Here is an 18,137-nt window from a genome sequence, read left to right as displayed (position 1 = left end):
TACTCAGTGGCAGTAGTAGGATTATGGTGTTATTCCTGGTTGTTTCAGTTACTCAGTGGCAGTAGTAGGATTATGGTGTTATTCCTGGTTGTTTCAGTTACTCATTGGCAGTAGTAGGATTATGGTGTTATTCCTGGTTGTTTCAGTTACTCAGTGGCAGTAGTAGGATTATGGTGTTATTCCTGGTTGTTTCAGTGACTCAGTGGCAGTAGTAGGATTATGGTGTTATTCCTGGTTGTTTCAGTGACTCAGTGGCAGTAGTAGGATTATGGTGTTATTCCTGGTTGTTTCAGTGACTCAGTGGCAGTAGTAAGATGATGGTGTTATTCCTGGTTGTTTCAGTTACTCAGTGGCAGTAGTAGGATTATGGTGTTATTCCTGGTTGTTTCAGTTACTCAGTGGCAGTAGTAGGATTATGGTGTTATTCCTGGTTGTTTCAGTTACTCAGTGGCAGTAGTTGGATTATGGTGTTATTCCTGGTTGTTTCAGTTACTCAGTGGCAGTAGTAGGATTATGGTGTTATTCCTGGTTGTTTCAGTTACTCAGTGGCAGTAGTAGGATTATGGTGTTATTCCTGGTTGTTTCAGTTACTCAGTGGCAGTAGTAGGATTATGGTGTTATTCCTGGTTGTTTCAGTTACTCAGTGGCAGTAGTAGGATTATGGTGTTATTCCTGGTTGTTTCAGTTACTCAGTGGCAGTAGTAGGATTATGATGTTATTCCTGGTTGTTTCAGTGACTCAGTGGCAGTAGTAGGATTATGGTGTTATTCCTGGTTGTTTCAGTTACTCAGTGGCAGTAGTAGGATTATGGTGTTATTCCTGGTTGTTTCAGTTACTCAGTGGCAGTAGTAGGATTATGGTGTTATTCCTGGTTGTTTCAGTTACTCAGTGGCAGTAGTAGGATTATGGTGTTATTCCTGGTTGTTTCAGTTACTCAGTGGCAGTAGTAGGATTATGATGTTATTCCTGGTTGTTTCAGTGACTCAGTGGCAGTAGTAGGATTATGGTGTTATTCCTGGTTGTTTCAGTTACTCAGTGGCAGTAGAAGGATTATGGTGTTATTCCTGGTTGTTTCAGTTACTCAGTGGCAGTAGTAGGATTATGGTGTTATTCCTGGTTGTTTCAGTTACTCAGTGGCAGTAGTAGGATTATGGTGTTATTCCTGGTTGTTTCAGTTACTCAGTGGCAGTAGTAGGATTATGGTGTTATTCCTGGTTGTTTCAGTTACTCAGTGGCAGTAGTAGGATTATGGTGTTATTCCTGGTTGTTTCAGTTACTCAGTGGCAGTAGTAGGATTATGGTGTTATTCCTGGTTGTTTCAGTTACTCAGTGGCAGTAGTAGGATTATGGTGTTATTCCTGGTTGTTTCAGTTACTCAGTGGCAGTAGTAGGATTATGGTGTTATTCCTGGTTGTTTCAGTTACTCAGTGGCAGTAGTAGGATTATGGTGTTATTCCTGGTTGTTTCAGTTACTCAGTGGCAGTAGTAGGATTATGGTGTTATTCCTGGTTGTTTCAGTTACTCAGTGGCAGTAGTAGGATTATGGTGTTATTCCTGGTTGTGTCAGTTACTCAGTGGCAGTAGTAGGATTATGGTGTTATTCCTGGTTGTTTCAGTTACTCAGTGGCAGTAGTAGGATTATGGTGTTATTCCTGGTTGTTTCAGTTACTCAGTGGCAGTAGTAGGATTATGGTGTTATTCCTGGTTGTTTCAGTTACTCAGTGGCAGTAGTAGGATTATGGTGTTATTCCTGGTTGTGTCAGTTACTCAGTGGCAGTAGTAGGATTATGGTGTTATTCCTGGTTGTTTCAGTTACTCAGTGGCAGTAGTAGGATTATGGTGTTATTCCTGGTTGTTTCAGTTACTCAGTGGCAGTAGAAGGATTATGGTGTTATTCCTGGTTGTTTCAGTTACTCAGTGGCAGTAGTAGGATTATGGTGTTATTCCTGGTTGTGTCAGTTACTCAGTGGCAGTAGTAGGATTATGGTGTTATTCCTGGTTGTTTCAGTTACTCAGTGGCAGTAGTAGGATTATGGTGTTATTCCTGGTTGTTTCAGTTACTCAGTGGCAGTAGTAGGATTATGGTGTTATTCCTGGTTGTTTCAGTTACTCAGTGGCAGTAGAAGGATTATGGTGTTATTCCTGGTTGTTTCAGTTACTCAGTGGCAGTAGTAGGATTATGGTGTTATTCCTGGTTGTTTCAGTTACTCAGTGGCAGTAGAAGGATTATGGTGTTATTCCTGGTTGTTTCAGTTACTCAGTGGCAGTAGTAGGATTATGGTGTTATTCCTGGTTGTGTCAGTTACTCAGTGGCAGTAGTAGGATTATGGTGTTATTCCTGGTTGTGTCAGTTACTCAGTGGCAGTAGTAGGATTATGGTGTTATTCCTGGTTGTTTCAGTTACTCAGTGGCAGTAGTAGGATTATGGTGTTATTCCTGGTTGTTTCAGTTACTCAGTGGCAGTAGTAGGATTATGGTGTTATTCCTGGTTGTTTCAGTTACTCAGTGGCAGTAGTAGGATTATGGTGTTATTCCTGGTTGTTTCAGTTACTCAGTGACAGTAGTAGGATTATGGTGTTATTCCTGGTTGTTTCAGTTACTCAGTGGCAGTAGTAGGATTATGGTGTTATTCCTGGTTGTTTCAGTTACTCAGTGGCAGTAGAAGGATTATGGTGTTATTCCTGGTTGTTTCAGTTACTCAGTGGCAGTAGTAGGATTATGGTGTTATTCCTGGTTGTTTCAGTTACTCAGTGGCAGTAGTAGGATTATGGTGTTATTCCTGGTTGTTTCAGTTACTCAGTGGCAGTAGTAGGATTATGGTGTTATTCCTGGTTGTTTCAGTTACTCAGTGGCAGTAGTAGGATTATGGTGTTATTCCTGGTTGTTTCAGTTACTCAGTGGCAGTAGTAGGATTATGTTGTTATTCCTGGTTGTTTCAGTTACTCAGTGGCAGTAGTAGGATTATGGTGTTATTCCTGGTTGTTTCAGTTACTCAGTGGCAGTAGTAGGATTATGGTGTTATTCCTGGTTGTTTCAGTTACTCAGTGGCAGTAGTAGGATGATGGTGTTATTCCTGGTTGTTTCAGTTACTCAGTGGCAGTAGTAGGATTATGGTGTTATTCCTGGTTGTTTCAGTTACTCAGTGACAGTAGTAGGATTATGGTGTTATTCCTGGTTGTTTCAGTTACTCAGTGGCAGTAGTAGGATTATGGTGTTATTCCTGGTTGTTTCAGTTACTCAGTGGCAGTAGTAGGATTATGGTGTTATTCCTGGTTGTTTCAGTTACTCAGTGGCAGTAGTAGGATTATGGTGTTATTCCTGGTTGTTTCAGTTACTCAGTGGCAGTAGTAGGATTATGGTGTTATTCCTGGTTGTTTCAGTTACTCAGTGGCAGTAGTAGGATTATGGTGTTATTCCTGGCTGTTTCAATTACTCAGTGACAGTAGTAGGATTATGGTGTTATTCCTGGATGTTTCAGTTACTCAGTGGCAGTAGTAGGATTATGGTGTTATTCCTGGTTGTTTCAGTTACTCAGTGGCAGTAGAAGGATTATGGTGTTATTCCTGGTTGTTTCAGTTACTCAGTGGCAGTAGTAGGATTATGGTGTTATTCCTGGTTGTTTCAGTGACTCAGTGGCAGTAGTAGGATTATGGTGTTATTCCTGGTTGTTTCAGTTACTCAGTGGCATGGATTATGGTGTTATTCCTGGTTGTTTCAGTAACTCAGTGACAGTAGTAGGATTATGGTGTTATTCCTGGTTGTTTCAGTTACTCAGTGGCAGTAGTAGGATTATGGTGTTATTCCTGGTTGTTTCAGTTACTCAGTGGCAGTAGTAGGATTATGGTGTTATTCCTGGTTGTTTCAGTGACTCAGTGGCAGTAGTAGGATTATGGTGTTATTCCTGGTTGTTTCAGTTACTCAGTGCCAGTAGTAGGATTATGGTGTTATTCCTGGTTGTTTCAGTTACTCAGTGGCAGTAGTAGGATTATGGTGTTATTCCTGGCTGTTTCAGTTACTCAGTGGCAGTAGTAGGATTATGGTGTTATTCCTGGCTGTTTCAGTTACTCAGTGGCAGTAGTAGGATTATGGTGTTATTCCTGGTTGTTTCAGTTACTCAGTGGCAGTAGTAGGATTATGGTGTTATTCCTGGCTGTTTCAGTTACTCAGTGGCAGTAGTAGGATTATGGTGTTATTCCTGGTTGTTTCAGTTACTCAGTGGCAGTAGTAGGATTATGGTGTTATTCCTGGTTGTTTCAGTTACTCAGTGGCAGTAGTAGGATTATGGTGTTATTCCTGGATGTTTCAGTTACTCAGTGGCAGTAGTAGGATTATGGTGTTATTCCTGGTTGTTTCAGTTACTCAGTGACAGTAGTAGGATTATGGTGTTATTCCTGGTTGTTTCAGTTACTCAGTGGCAGTAGTAGGATTATGGTGTTATTCCTGGTTGTTTCAGTTACTCAGTGGCAGTAGTAGGATTATGGTGTTATTCCTGGTTGTTTCAGTTACTCATTGGCAGTAGTAGGATTATGGTGTTATTCCTGGTTGTTTCAGTTACTCAGTGGCAGTAGTAGGATTATGGTGTTATTCCTGGTTGTTTCAGTGACTCAGTGGCAGTAGTAGGATTATGGTGTTATTCCTGGTTGTTTCAGTGACTCAGTGGCAGTAGTAGGATTATGGTGTTATTCCTGGTTGTTTCAGTGACTCAGTGGCAGTAGTAAGATGATGGTGTTATTCCTGGTTGTTTCAGTTACTCAGTGGCAGTAGTAGGATTATGGTGTTATTCCTGGTTGTTTCAGTTACTCAGTGGCAGTAGTAGGATTATGGTGTTATTCCTGGTTGTTTCAGTTACTCAGTGGCAGTAGTAGGATTATGGTGTTATTCCTGGTTGTTTCAGTTACTCAGTGGCAGTAGTAGGATTATGGTGTTATTCCTGGTTGTTTCAGTTACTCAGTGGCAGTAGTAGGATTATGATGTTATTCCTGGTTGTTTCAGTTACTCAGTGGCAGTAGTAGGATTGTGGTGTTATTCCTGGTTGTTTCAGTTACTCAGTGGCAGTAGTAGGATTATGGTGTTATTCCTGGTTGTTTCAGTTACTCAGTGGCAGTAGTAGGATTATGGTGTTATTCCTGGATGTTTCAGTTACTCAGTGGCAGTAGTAGGATTATGGTGTTATTCCTGGTTGTTTCAGTTACTCAGTGGCAGTAGTAGGATTATGGTGTTATTCCTGGATGTTTCAGTTACTCAGTGGCAGTAGTAGGATTATGGTGTTATTCCTGGTTGTTTCAGTTACTCAGTGGCAGTAGTAGGATTATGGTGTTATTCCTGGTTGTTTCAGTGACTCAGTGGCAGTAGTAGGATTATGGTGTTATTCCTGGATGTTTCAGTTACTCAGTGGCAGTAGTAGGATTATGGTGTTATTCCTGGTTGTTTCAGTTACTCAGTGGCAGTAGTAGGATTATGGTGTTATTCCTGGTTGTTTCAGTTACTCAGTGGCAGTAGTAGGATTATGGTGTTATTCCTGGTTGTTTCAGTTACTCAGTGGCAGTAGTAGGATTATGGTGTTATTCCTGGTTGTTTCAGTTACTCAGTGGCAGTAGTAGGATTATGGTGTTATTCCTGGTTGTTTCAGTTACTCAGTGGCAGTAGTAGGATTATGGTGTTATTCCTGGATGTTTCAGTTACTCAGTGGCAGTAGTAGGATTATGGTGTTATTCCTGGTTGTTTCAGTTACTCAGTGGCAGTAGTAGGATTATGGTGTTATTCCTGGTTGTTTCAGTTACTCAGTGGCAGTAGTAGGATTATGGTGTTATTCCTGGTTGTTTCAGTTACTCAGTGGCAGTAGTAGGATTATGGTGTTATTCCTGGTTGTTTCAGTTACTCAGTGGCAGTAGTAGGATTATGGTGTTATTCCTGGTTGTTTCAGTTACTCAGTGGCAGTAGTCGGATTATGGTGTTATTCCTGGTTGTTTCAGTTACTCAGTGGCAGTAGTAGGATTATGGTGTTATTCCTGGATGTTTCAGTTACTCAGTGGCAGTAGTAGGATTATGGTGTTATTCCTGGTTGTTTCAGTTACTCAGTGGCAGTAGTAGGATTATGGTGTTATTCCTGGTTGTTTCAGTTACTCAGTGGCAGTAGTAGGATTATGGTGTTATTCCTGGATGTTTCAGTTACTCAGTGGCAGTAGTAGGATTATGGTGTTATTCCTGGATGTTTCAGTTACTCAGTGGCAGTAGTAGGATTATGGTGTTATTCCTGGATGTTTCAGTTACTCAGTGACAGTAGAAGGATTATGGTGTTATTCCTGGTTGTTTCAGTTACTCAGTGGCAGTAGTAGGATTATGGTGTTATTCCTGGATGTTTCAGTTACTCAGTGGCAGTAGTAGGATTATGGTGTTATTCCAGGATGTTTCAGTTACTCAGTGGCAGTAGTAGGATTATGGTGTTATTCCAGGATGTTTCAGTTACTCAGTGGCAGTAGTAGGATTATAGTGTTATTCCTGGTTGTTTCAGTTACTCAGTGGCAGTAGTAGGATTATGGTGTTATTCCTGGTTGTTTCAGTTACTCAGTGGCAGTAGTAGGATTATGGTGTTATTCCTGGTTGTTTCAGTTACTCAGTGGCAGTAGTAGGATTATGCTGTTATTCCTGGATGTTTCAGTTACTCAGTGGCAGTAGTAGGATTATGGTGTTATTCCTGGATGTTTCAGTTACTCAGTGGCAGTAGTAGGATTATGGTGTTATTACTGCACTTACCTGATATCTTGATACTGTTTTAATAGACCTGTGACCATTTATTTGTAGAGTCATCTTTATCACTTACCATCATTTAAATGTGTAACCGGTAGACACTTTCTAATGTTCCCATGCAGGTCGCCTTTATTGTGTCTGTTCACACCGAAAATGTGCTGGATGAACAAACATGCCTTATAGATAAGGTTACCTTGTTTACACCAGATCGTGTTTGGGTGGCACGGCAACAGGTCCAAAGTCAATCAGCTACTAACAGCTCCCACCTTAGACTCCCAAACAGAAAAGCTTGTTATTCTGTAGTTGACATAGCTAATAGAATGACCTATCTGGTGTGGATGTTTGCTCACCATGGAGATAGCAGTAGCTGGGTGAATCATTCACACTTGGACAGTCTGAGCTTCATTGACATAACAGCTGAAACCCCCCCCGGCGTTGGATGTTCCGAGCCCCATATACATAACAGTGGTTGGACGATCTACCTTGGTGTTGGAGCCCCATATACATAACAGTGGTTGGACGATCTACCTTGCTCTGGGTGTTGGAGCCCCATGGAGATAACATTAGTTGGGTGAGTCATCTGTACTTGGAAAGTGTCAGTTTCATCTGCATAACAGCGGTTGGAAGACCCAGCTGCGGCAGGAGGTGTCAGCTCTGATTGGATTGTATGAGCAATGTTAGATGAACAGGGGGTGGAAGACCCAGCTGCTGCCGGAGGTGTCAGCTCTGATTGGATTGTATGAGTAATGTTAGATGAACAGCGGGTGGAAGACCCAGCTGCGGCCGGAGGTGTCAGCTCTGTTTGGATTGTATGAGCAATGTTAGATGAACAGCGGGTGGAAGACCCAGCTGCGGCCGGAGGTGTCAGCTCTGATTGGATTGTATGAGCAATGTTAGATGAACAGCGGGTGGAAGACCCAGCTGCGGTCGGAGGTGTCAGCTCTGTTTGGATTGTATGAGCAATGTTAGATGAACAGCGGTTGGAAGACCCAGCTGCGGCCGGAGGTGTCAGCTCTGATTGGATTGTATGAGCAATGTTAGATGAACAGCGGTTGGGCGACTCAGGAGTTATTGGACGATTCGAGGTTATGTGCATAACATCGGAATGGACAATTCAGCTGGTTGGACGTATCGGAAGCCCGTAGAAACAGCAGTGGTTGGACGTATCGGAAGCCCGTAGAAACAGCAGTGGTTGGACGTATCGGAAGCCCGTAGAAACAGCAGTGGTTGGACGTATCGGAAGCCCGTAGATACAGCAGTGGTTGGACGTATCGGAAGCCCGTAGAAACAGCAGTGGTTGGATACACAACCCACAGTGAGACATTGAAACTAGGTCACCTCAGGTTGACACCTAAGCAGTGAAACAGGAAAGATACATATAGTCTACCTGATGACACATTGTGGTGATTATTTCAAACGGCCTTGAAGCTTTTAGGAGGAGCCTCAGCTATATATAAAGATCAGTTACACAGACAGTGCTAACTCCAGTGTATATTTTGCAGCTGAACCATGAAGATGGTGTGAAGTACTTTACAAAACAACAAGAATTAGAAACAAAAGATAGAATGTCACATGACGTTTATTCAACATACAATAACAGAGGCGAATGGTACTACCAGCATCCCAATATGGGCCTAAGAGTTGAGGAATATACACAGTTGAGGGAATCTACACCCTCTCCCTTGTGCAACATACAGCAGAGAAGGTGGCATGAAAGAGCCTCTAATGACAGGCTGTATGACACAGAGGACCACAACACATATCAACACGACCTTCTGGTTCCACACAATGTACCTGTGTACCCAAGACACCCCCAACCCTTTGACTTAAGATGTAGGTCTGACAAAAACAGGTTACAACAAGTTAGTCATGACATAGGACTGTCACCGAAGACCAAGGGTTACAATGGACTGCCAACTCGGTACAACAAATGGCCGCAAAACGTTTGTCACGCTCCTACTACAGCAAAGGTGAAACGCCGTATACCTCTGGAATGGATCCCTGTGAAGGACAACCTGCCAAAACAAAACGCAAGACTGGTGAGAGACACGGACATCATGACAATGTCAGCAGCCGGCCCCAGCCCACCAGGGGCAGCCGTCGGTCCCACCCCCCAAGGGACAGCGTCGGGGCCCAGTCTCCCAGGGACCACAGCCGAGCTCACACCACCAGCGGCAGCAGAGCCATGACCCATAGTTCTGTCAACAGTAGGCGAAGCAAAGAACCCAATACAGGCCTTAATGCTCAAAGGTTGTGTCCCGAAGTCTCCTGTAGCAGCGGCCGCAATGGTGGTCTTGGTAGCAGCGTCACATCAGCAAAGATTGGCAGATATGAAAACAGGTTTGCTTCACAACGCAACAGCATGCCTAGATCGCATAGATCGCCCACTGGCCCACATCAAAAACGTGGGGATCTGGACAATATTAAGAATAGAGCGGTCGACATGTCCTACAATCAACCTGGTTCTCAGTCCAGCCTTAAGGGGAGTTACAGAAAGAGGACCTGGATGTTCAGCAAGAGACCAAACAACAGTGAAGAAGTAGACAATAGCACATAAGCGGTTCTACACCATGTCACGGATACCAATGAGGAGGCTGACGTACCTATAGAACCCGGTGCAGCTGATAGCGGAGATGATAGCGGAGATGAAAGCGATGACTCCAGCAGTGGAATCGGGGCTAAAGTACCTACAGAACCCGGTACAGATGATAGCGGAGATGATAGCGGAGATGAAAGCGATGACTCCAGCAGTGGAATCAGGGCTAAAGTACCTACAGAACCTGGTGCAGATGATAGCGGAGAGGAAAGCAACACAAGTTCCTCCAGTGACTCTGTTCACACTAGCGATGATGACAAGGAGGACTGTCACAATTCTGTACCCAAACATGTCGCGGAAAGGGTATCCTCTCCAGTCAAACATAGTGTACCTATCAAACAAAACAGTACCAGAGTGGCTGGAGTCCAACAAGACCCTGATACTGAACCATGTGTATCTGCTGAGCCAGAGTACCAGTATACAGAGGATGCTGCCTGTTCTGGGACGGTATGCACTGTGCCTAATTCCCCCACCACAGATGACACAGAGCCTGTGTCGGCCCCAGCCGGGGCGACCTCTGCTGAGACGCAGACCCAGGAGCCAGACTCTGATGAGACTCAGGCCAATGATGTAGTGTCTGCTGAGACTGTGTCTGCAGAGACTCAGACCCCAGACTCTGATGAGACTCAGACCCAGGAGCCAGACTCTGATGAGACTCAGGCCAATGATGTAGTGTCTGCTGAGACTGTGTCTGCAGAGACTCAGACCCCAGACTCTGATGAGACGCAGACCCAGGAGCCAGACTCTGATGAGACTCAGGCCAATGATGTAGTGTCTGCTGTCTGCTGAGACTGTGTCTGCAGAGACTCAGACCCCAGAATCTGCTGAGAGACAGACCCAGGAGCCAGACTCTGATGAGACTCAGGCTAATGATGTAGTGTCTGCTGAGACTGTGTCTGCAGAGACTCAGACCCCAGACTCTGATGAGACTCAGGCCAAGGAGCCAGACTGATGAGACTCAGACCAAGGAGCCAGACTCTGATGAGACTCAGGCCAATGATGTAGTGTCTGCTGAGACTGTGTCTGCAGAGACTCAGACCCCAGACTCTGATGAGACACAGACCGAGGAGCCAGACTCTGCTGAGACTCAGGCCAATGATGTAGTGTCTGCTGTCTGCTGAGACTGTGTCTGCAGAGACTCAGACCCCAGAATCTGCTGAGACACAGACCGAGGAGCCAGACTCTGATGAGACTCAGACCAAGGAGCCAGACTGATGAGACTCAGACCAAGGAGCCAGACTCTGATGAGACTCAGGCCAATGATGTAGTGTCTGCTGAGACTGTGTCTGCAGAGACTCAGACCCCAGACTCTGATGAGACAGGCCAATGATGTAGTGTCTGCTGTCTGCTGAGACTCAGACCCCAGACTCTGATGAGACTCAGACCGAGGAGCCAGACTCTGATGAGACTCAGACCAAGGAGCCAGACTGATGAGACTCAGACCAAGGAGCCAGACTCTGATGAGACTCAGACCAAGGAGCCAGACTCTGATGAGACTCAGACCAAGGAGCCAGACTCTGATGAGACTCAGACCAAGGAGCCAGACTCTGATGAGACTCAGACCAAGGAGGTAGTGTCTGCTGTACCCAAGCCCCAGTCTACAACTGAACCATCGTTCCAACAACCTATTGGTGAAACATGTGAAATGTCTCACAATGTGCCTGAATGTAGAGTTGACCATGCAATTGTATTAGCTGCGCCTGGATATCGAGATAGGGCTGATGAAGTTGTCTCTGCGACAGAGCACGTAAACAGGGCCGGATGTGCTACCTCAAAGGAGCTTCAGACTGCCGTGGATAGCATCACAGCCATGTCTGGGTGTGATACATCAGAGGAGGTTACTGCTGCCGTGGATAGCATCACAGCCATGTCTGGGTGTGATACATCAGAGGAGGTTGCTGCTGCCCTGGATAGCATCACAGCCATGTCTGGGTGTGATACATCAGAGGAGGTTACTGCTGTCCTGGATAGCATCACAGCCATGTCTGGGTGTGATACATCAGAGGAGGTTACTGCTGTCCTGGATAGCATCACAGCCATGTCTGGGTGTGATACATCAGAGGAGGTTACTGCTGCCCTGGATAGCATGACATGTGTCACGTAAGTGTAACTATCACACACATTGTGTTATTACTGAATAGTAAATTATTGCCTTTGGGTAGAGGGGTGACTTGTTTCCGCCTTGTGTTACAGGGGTACCGAGAGAGCTCCGGATGATATGCTAACCGATGTGGAATATGCAAACGCCTTTCAAGAGAGTGAAGTGTCCCAAGCATCCGAGCCACATTTCAGTAGGCCACAGTGGAATGTTGACTCTTGTCCAGGTTCAATATTTTCTGCTACAACCGATCCCCTTCCCACTATGAAACCACCTTCAAGCGCCATCTGTAATGAGGTAACCCAGCTTACAGATGTGGAACTCAGCACCTTCAACGCCTGTATTGGTGACATGGCCCCTCTCGGGTACCCAGAGAACTCCATGGCTGCTCTTGAGAGGGTCTGTCGTGAATATGTCTTTCAACAACAACAGCCGGCACAGCCTCTAGAGCCCCAGCAGGTTGAGGTGCATCTGGAAACGTTTCATCAAGTGCCGCAGCAGGAGGCCCGGGTCCTACATCCCCAACAACCAGCATCTCAAGTGCATGAAACTCCACAGCAGACTGTTGATATACGAGGGTTCAACGTGTGCAAACCCAAGCCAGTGACTTCTTTACAGTCGCAAAGGACATTGTTCCCCACACCACCACAATCCGAAGCAGCTGTCACCTATGAAGAATCCGTGCCTGGTCCCAGCCGATATAACCTGTACAGCGACGGGGCTACCGTGTCGTCCATTGCGATGATAATCCCTGTGATGAAACAGTTGATTATATGCGCCACGTGTAAAAAGAAGTTCAACAGAGCCGTCATATGTAACACCTACTTGATTCAGCTGAACAGGCCCATACAATGTGCTTGTGGCTGTGTATTATGCACACTGTGTTACAGTCAACAACGTGGTTGTAGCCTACACAATATGTCATCCACAAGGGCCCCTGTAAGCACCACAGCCAGCACCCTTGCCAATTGCCCTGCTCTGGAGCATTTAGGGGCCTGGGATCTGGAACTCAACATAGGTGATATGTTCAAAACTGACAATGAAGTCAATGTCCATGTGCAGCTGTTAATGAATAAGGAGCAATCCCCTGGAGTTGACACCCTGCGAAGAGGTATGTATATTTCCATGTATAGATATATCTGTCTATGTCTATGTTATACTACAATGACGAGCCCTGATCATGTAGCTGAACTGACAGTGTTGTCTTTCCACACAGTGTTCAACCATCTCGTCACAGAGAAGGACACCATGTCCTTCAAGTACTGGGTAAACGAAGCAATGCCAGAAGAGGTGGCCTGCAGATATGTCTGCATCCCTCATATACCTGGTTTCTGGGATCACGTCGTGGTGGGAACCCGGACCCTTCCCAAAACGGCGAACATGATCGGGCCCGATGACTCCTTGCCAAGATTGTTCAATGTGTCACTAGGGTCCTACAAGTTTCATTGGTGCTGTTTTGTTCTGAAGAAACAGATTATTTTAACTATGTGGTGCACTTCAATGCCCAGCAGAGGGCAGCCTAAGGTATTCACACTGGTTGACAGCACACTGAAGAACCATACCTCAAGCATAGAGTTTAGACGAATGGTATTCTATCTGTGTAGGTGGTTTACAGCTCAGTACGGGTCCCCACCAGACAGGCAGCTTAACATGGTGTTAGATTGTAAACCCAGTGAAGGTGCTACTTTGCTACTTTGGTCCATGTCATAGCTTTGTTGGCTTCCAGGATTGGGATGGAAACAGTAACACCTCACCTGGCCCAGCAACGGACCAAAGATGATAGTAATTACTGTTTCAATGGCAGGAATGCCAATAACATGTTCACATGCCCCTCAGACGGTATTTCAGGAGGTAATTACATCAATATTGTTGAGGAGTTTAGCTCCTACCACAACAGTGGCGATGATGTTATTGGTCTCACTCACATGTCCACAACCACAGAGTGTTACAGCTTCCTTTAAAGTAGAGCAATGATGTTTGTATAGTGTTCCCTCAGCCTACAAGAGTCTACATGTGGGACCGTGTGGTGACATGATGCCTAAAGGTTATTTTAGGTCTTGTTTGACAATGGGCCCTGACTGATAAAAATTAATATGGTGATGTTCTCAAATGTCACATGTTTACGATTTTATACCTTACTTTAATTGACCATATTACACCTGGGTAATGTGTATACCCTTTTGTATCAGCCAACCTTATATATCTATTGCCTTGAAATAAAATATGTCTTGCATATACATATATCTTGGTTGTGTTTATTTGAAAGATGACAGCGACACCACATTTTGAAAGACAATTGATGTGACAGTAATTGAGAATTAACTGCCTATGATCGGGTGCACATCTATGTGGATTACTCAGTAGACACTGGTTCTGTGTTGCATTCCCTGCCTTAGTTCTACGCGGCCAGGGTCCGTTATCACCGCCAGAGGAATCAGAAGCTAGTTCATTCAGCACAGGGATCTATCTGTGTACTGTCTATTTAGAACTTACAAAGGAAGGTGCTACTTGCCTCCCTATGTCAGTGAATCTGCTGGTGTTTCCATGTGATAGGGTAGTGGGGTATATGGTATCACTGTCGTCGTCGCTGTCCTCATCGTCGCTGTCGTCCTGGTAGTAGTGGTAATAGCCACCACCTCGGTTTAGGTTGCTCATGGTCTGCCTGTTGTTACACAGACAACATAAGGCTCTGAACAGCATCCAGACCATGCTGGAGGCTCGGCTCATAAGCTGCGCACTTTGTAAGTATACGGGAAAGCACGTTGGTATCGTGAACCAGACATCAAACGCTTGATAGTACAGACACCTTGGGCTATCCGATAGGACCGTGCAGGGAGATGACGAGAGCTACTACGAGCGGGTCCAGAGAGCATCTTTTCCGTTGCGAGAAGGAGCTTGCCGAAGCCGCTCTGGAAGACAGAGGGAGCTCCTAAGTATTAGACATCTTCAGAAAACGTGAGCTGAGTCATCGTGAAAGAGTTCAGTGTGACAATGTCGACTACGAGCGTTACGGGTTGATCCCTATCCATCGGGACGTCAACTCCTAGGCTTACGTAAGTAAGGGTTTGGAAGTAAGCATTTCAAGGTAATGCCTACACCTGTTGTGTTTGATGCAGTTGACAAATACAATTTGATTTAATTTCATTTTAACTATGCGTTTAATACACTTTATGTTGGTGTTTCTTTTATTTTGGCAGATACAGTACATGTACTGTATGTCTTTTTGATAGTTATTTTTGTAGAAACTATTGATCCTCTTTGGCTAAATTATGCTCTGTTGTATTTTAAACATTGAGAGCGGGCTCCTGTGGTTGGATTAAAAAAAAAAAAAAAATTGTAAAAAGTATTTATTTTGTATTTGTTTTGCCCCTTGGGCCCCCTACGGGCTTGGTCCCAGCTCCTGAATCACACATTTTACTAGTCACATTTATTTATTATGCAGTTTATATATTTTTATTAATCAATTAATTAAACAAGTGTCCCCCCTACCTCCTCTCCTCCCCATCTGACAAATAACAAAGTGTCCGCAGCAGCAGGCCTCTACACTCATTGAGAGTGGGCTCCTGAATGCCCCTGTGGTTGGCGGTTGCAGTAAAAAATAAATATATACTACATACTGTATATTTTTTTATTTCTCCGGGGCCCAGGGGCAATAGCCCAGGTAAGCCAGCCCTTCCTATGTCAGAAAATAGCCAAGGCCTATTGACCTTATTCCTATGTGTTTCTGGATCAATCAATACAATTTCTGAATCCTTAAAATGTACATTTTGGTGTCTTGAAGTTTCCTATGACCTATAGGCCTAGGGAAATGCATTCATTTTGCAATGTATTAGCCTATTTCTTAGGTCTATAGAATACTTACTACACAAGTGAAATATCAACATCAGTCATGTCGATTGTATAGGATTCCAGCGCCTTGACAGATGCACACACACCACTGTGGTGACACGTCCCCTATATGACTATCTCTGTCCCCACGTTGTGATTCCCCTCCCCCACTCCACTTTACCGCGCAGAGCCAGAGAGGGAAAATCACTTTCATCTGGAGAAGCTCGTCCGGTAACACGGGGCGGCCCATCTGCAGGTCCCCGCTGTTCCTAAAAGAAAGGTGAGCAATATCATATTTTCAAGAGTTGAAATGATATGGAAAGTTATTTTCATGCTGTAGTACAATTCCACCACCATAAATCGTTGTATTGGTTTATGAACTATGTTAGCCTAGTTAGCTTGTTTGTTGCTAGTGCTAATGTTCGCTCACTATCTAGCTAAAGCACTAGTGAGACAATGTTGTTGCCATTTGGGCGGGTAGCTTGATTAGTTAACCTAACTGTTGATAAAGAGACTGATATTTTATGGCTATTTCAGTCAATTCTATCAGTGTGGTTATAAGTAACATGCATAGACAGCTAAATGGGACACGTGATCCCCATAGATGAACTTGAGACGGTAGCAGTTTGATAACATTAGATGGTGTTAGTTTAGCGAGCTAAAGTTGGCTGGCTGGAAACCAGGTGTTGTGCACCCCACCTTGCATCTCATAGCAGAGTGGAAGAGGGAAAGTCACAGATGGAATTTTTTACTGCTTCTAACGTGCTTGTTTTGTAGTCATCTAACAAACATACATTATGTCTCTTATAAATTGTAGGTTAAGCCATGAATGTTGATTGTCTGACAGCCTTGGTATAGTTAAGCAGTAAAGCACAAGGAAAGGTTGAGGACTGTTCTTACGTAAGAGGCAACGCGGAGTGCCTGCCTGGTTACAGCCCTTAACCTTGGTATATTGGCCATATACCACAAACCCCCGAGGTGCCTTATTTCTTAAATATACCACAGTTTCAGCCAATCAACATCCAGGACCCAAACTACCCAGTTTATAATGTCTGCTTTATTCCACAGATTAAGGATTTGAGTTGGCCTGACGGAGAGATCTTCCAGGCGACTCCGGCCCATGGAGGATGCAGAGCATCACATCAGATCAAACATTGATAAACCAGTACTTTACCAGCGTTTTATCAATATCTTTAAAGGTAAGGTGAAGATTGACTATATTTCTGACAGTCCTAAATATGACAGCTATGAATTAGATGAATCAGATGTACATTTTAGAGGTTAGTGGGAAACAGTGAATTGGGATATATGGGCACAGTCACCCAGGAAAAAAGGTTTAAAGGAATAGCCATGTCTTTGTATTATGGTCATAGGATTCTTAAAGGTCCACTACAGTCACACGATGCTCCATCTGAAATCTCCTTCCACCTGAAAAGGCCCACCTTGAAAACCAATCATTGGTTTAGAAGACAGAGTGACAACTGAATCTAGCCTCTTGAAAGACAGAGCAGCGCATCCCCCTCCCTAAACCCCCTGCTGCACACCTGAACCTCATTTTGATTGGCAGTGATATGTGTGAGATCACTTTTAGACAGTGTGAGGTCATTTTATGAGAACAGTTGTTTTTGGAGAAGCTTGGCAAGTTGAATGGGGTGATCATGTGACCGGAGTGGACCTCCAGACAGTGATTATTCTCTGTAATAATTGACAAGCACAATGCAATATCTCCTAATGTTTGTATTTTGTGTCTGCTAAGGACGGGGAGTTTTTGCCACTGAATTCATATCCAAAGGAGACTTTGTTGTGGAGTACCGAGGTGAACTGCTTACACAACAGGAGGGCGAGGTCCGAGCTGATCAGTACAATGATTCTGCAAAGGTGTTTCTTTTCGATTTCCAATGGAAAGGAAGAACATGGTGGTAAGTAGGATTGATGAGAACAAAATAAACATATTAATGCCTTTTGAGATCTAAAAAAAGCAACAACATTAAAATGGAGACAGACATTGTGGTCCCGTGTGGCTCAGTTGGTAGAGCATGGCGCTTGCAACGCCAGGGTTGTGGGTTCATTCCCCACGGGGGGACCAGGATGACTATATATGAACTTTCCAATTTGTAAGTCGCTCTGGATAAGAGCATCTGCTAAATGACTTAAATGTAAATTTAAATGGTTGGTGGCACAATATGCACTGTAGGCCTATCTCAGGCCCAGATACTAATTTGACCTTGTCCCTGACCTAAACAGTAAGGAACAATATTAGTCTTCAAACCAACTGGTTCGCTATCAGAGCATCTGCACTCCTTTTTTAAACAACGCGTTAGGGACTTTTCGGCCCCTTTTCTGGAATAGAAACCCTGTGCTGCAATATCTTCATTAAACTGTGACATGTTATGTTTCTATGCAGCATTGATGCATCTGAAGAAGACTCCTCCCTTGGGAGACTCGTTAATGATGATCACTAAAGACTCAATCTCAAAATGAAGGCCATACAAGCAAACGATGAGCCACACTTGTGCGACTCGAGATATTGCAGCTGGCGAAGAGTTGACTTATAGTTACGGTGATTCAGACTGGCCATAGAGAACACAGGTGAGGAACTTTTTTTTTAAAGATGCAAGATGAAATTACCACCCATCTTGGAAGAGCCGGGAGGATGAGCAATTCACTACCCTGTCATGCAATATGTTGTGATGCAGACAGTGTCTCTTTACTACTAAGATGTAATTGATGTCTAATTGTTGTCTTGGTTCACTTAATTCAGGTCATCAAAACTGAATTGTCGTCCAGCCCAAAACCTGGTAAGAACTTTACTAAAGTCATAGATCAATATGAGTTTATTTTTTTCTATTATCACATTTACTATTTCAC

General features: G+C 44.2%; 1 long non-coding RNA gene across 1 annotated transcript; it reads left to right on the top strand.

Annotated features, from left to right (window-relative positions):
- Window positions 1-13,822: 13,822 nt before the first annotated feature.
- Window positions 13,823-17,779, top strand: LOC129833890 (uncharacterized). The gene is made up of 5 exons (XR_008756135.1): window positions 13,823-14,494; window positions 15,458-15,549; window positions 16,338-16,468; window positions 17,026-17,188; window positions 17,674-17,779. It is a non-coding gene; the product is annotated as an uncharacterized LOC129833890 (long non-coding RNA).
- Window positions 17,780-18,137: the final 358 nt, after the last annotated feature.

The sequence above is a fragment of the Salvelinus fontinalis genome, chromosome 34 (assembly GCF_029448725.1).
Source record: "Salvelinus fontinalis isolate EN_2023a chromosome 34, ASM2944872v1, whole genome shotgun sequence".
Classification (NCBI taxonomy): Eukaryota; Metazoa; Chordata; class Actinopteri; order Salmoniformes; family Salmonidae; genus Salvelinus; species Salvelinus fontinalis.
This window is presented reverse-complemented; position numbering and strand designations above follow the sequence as displayed.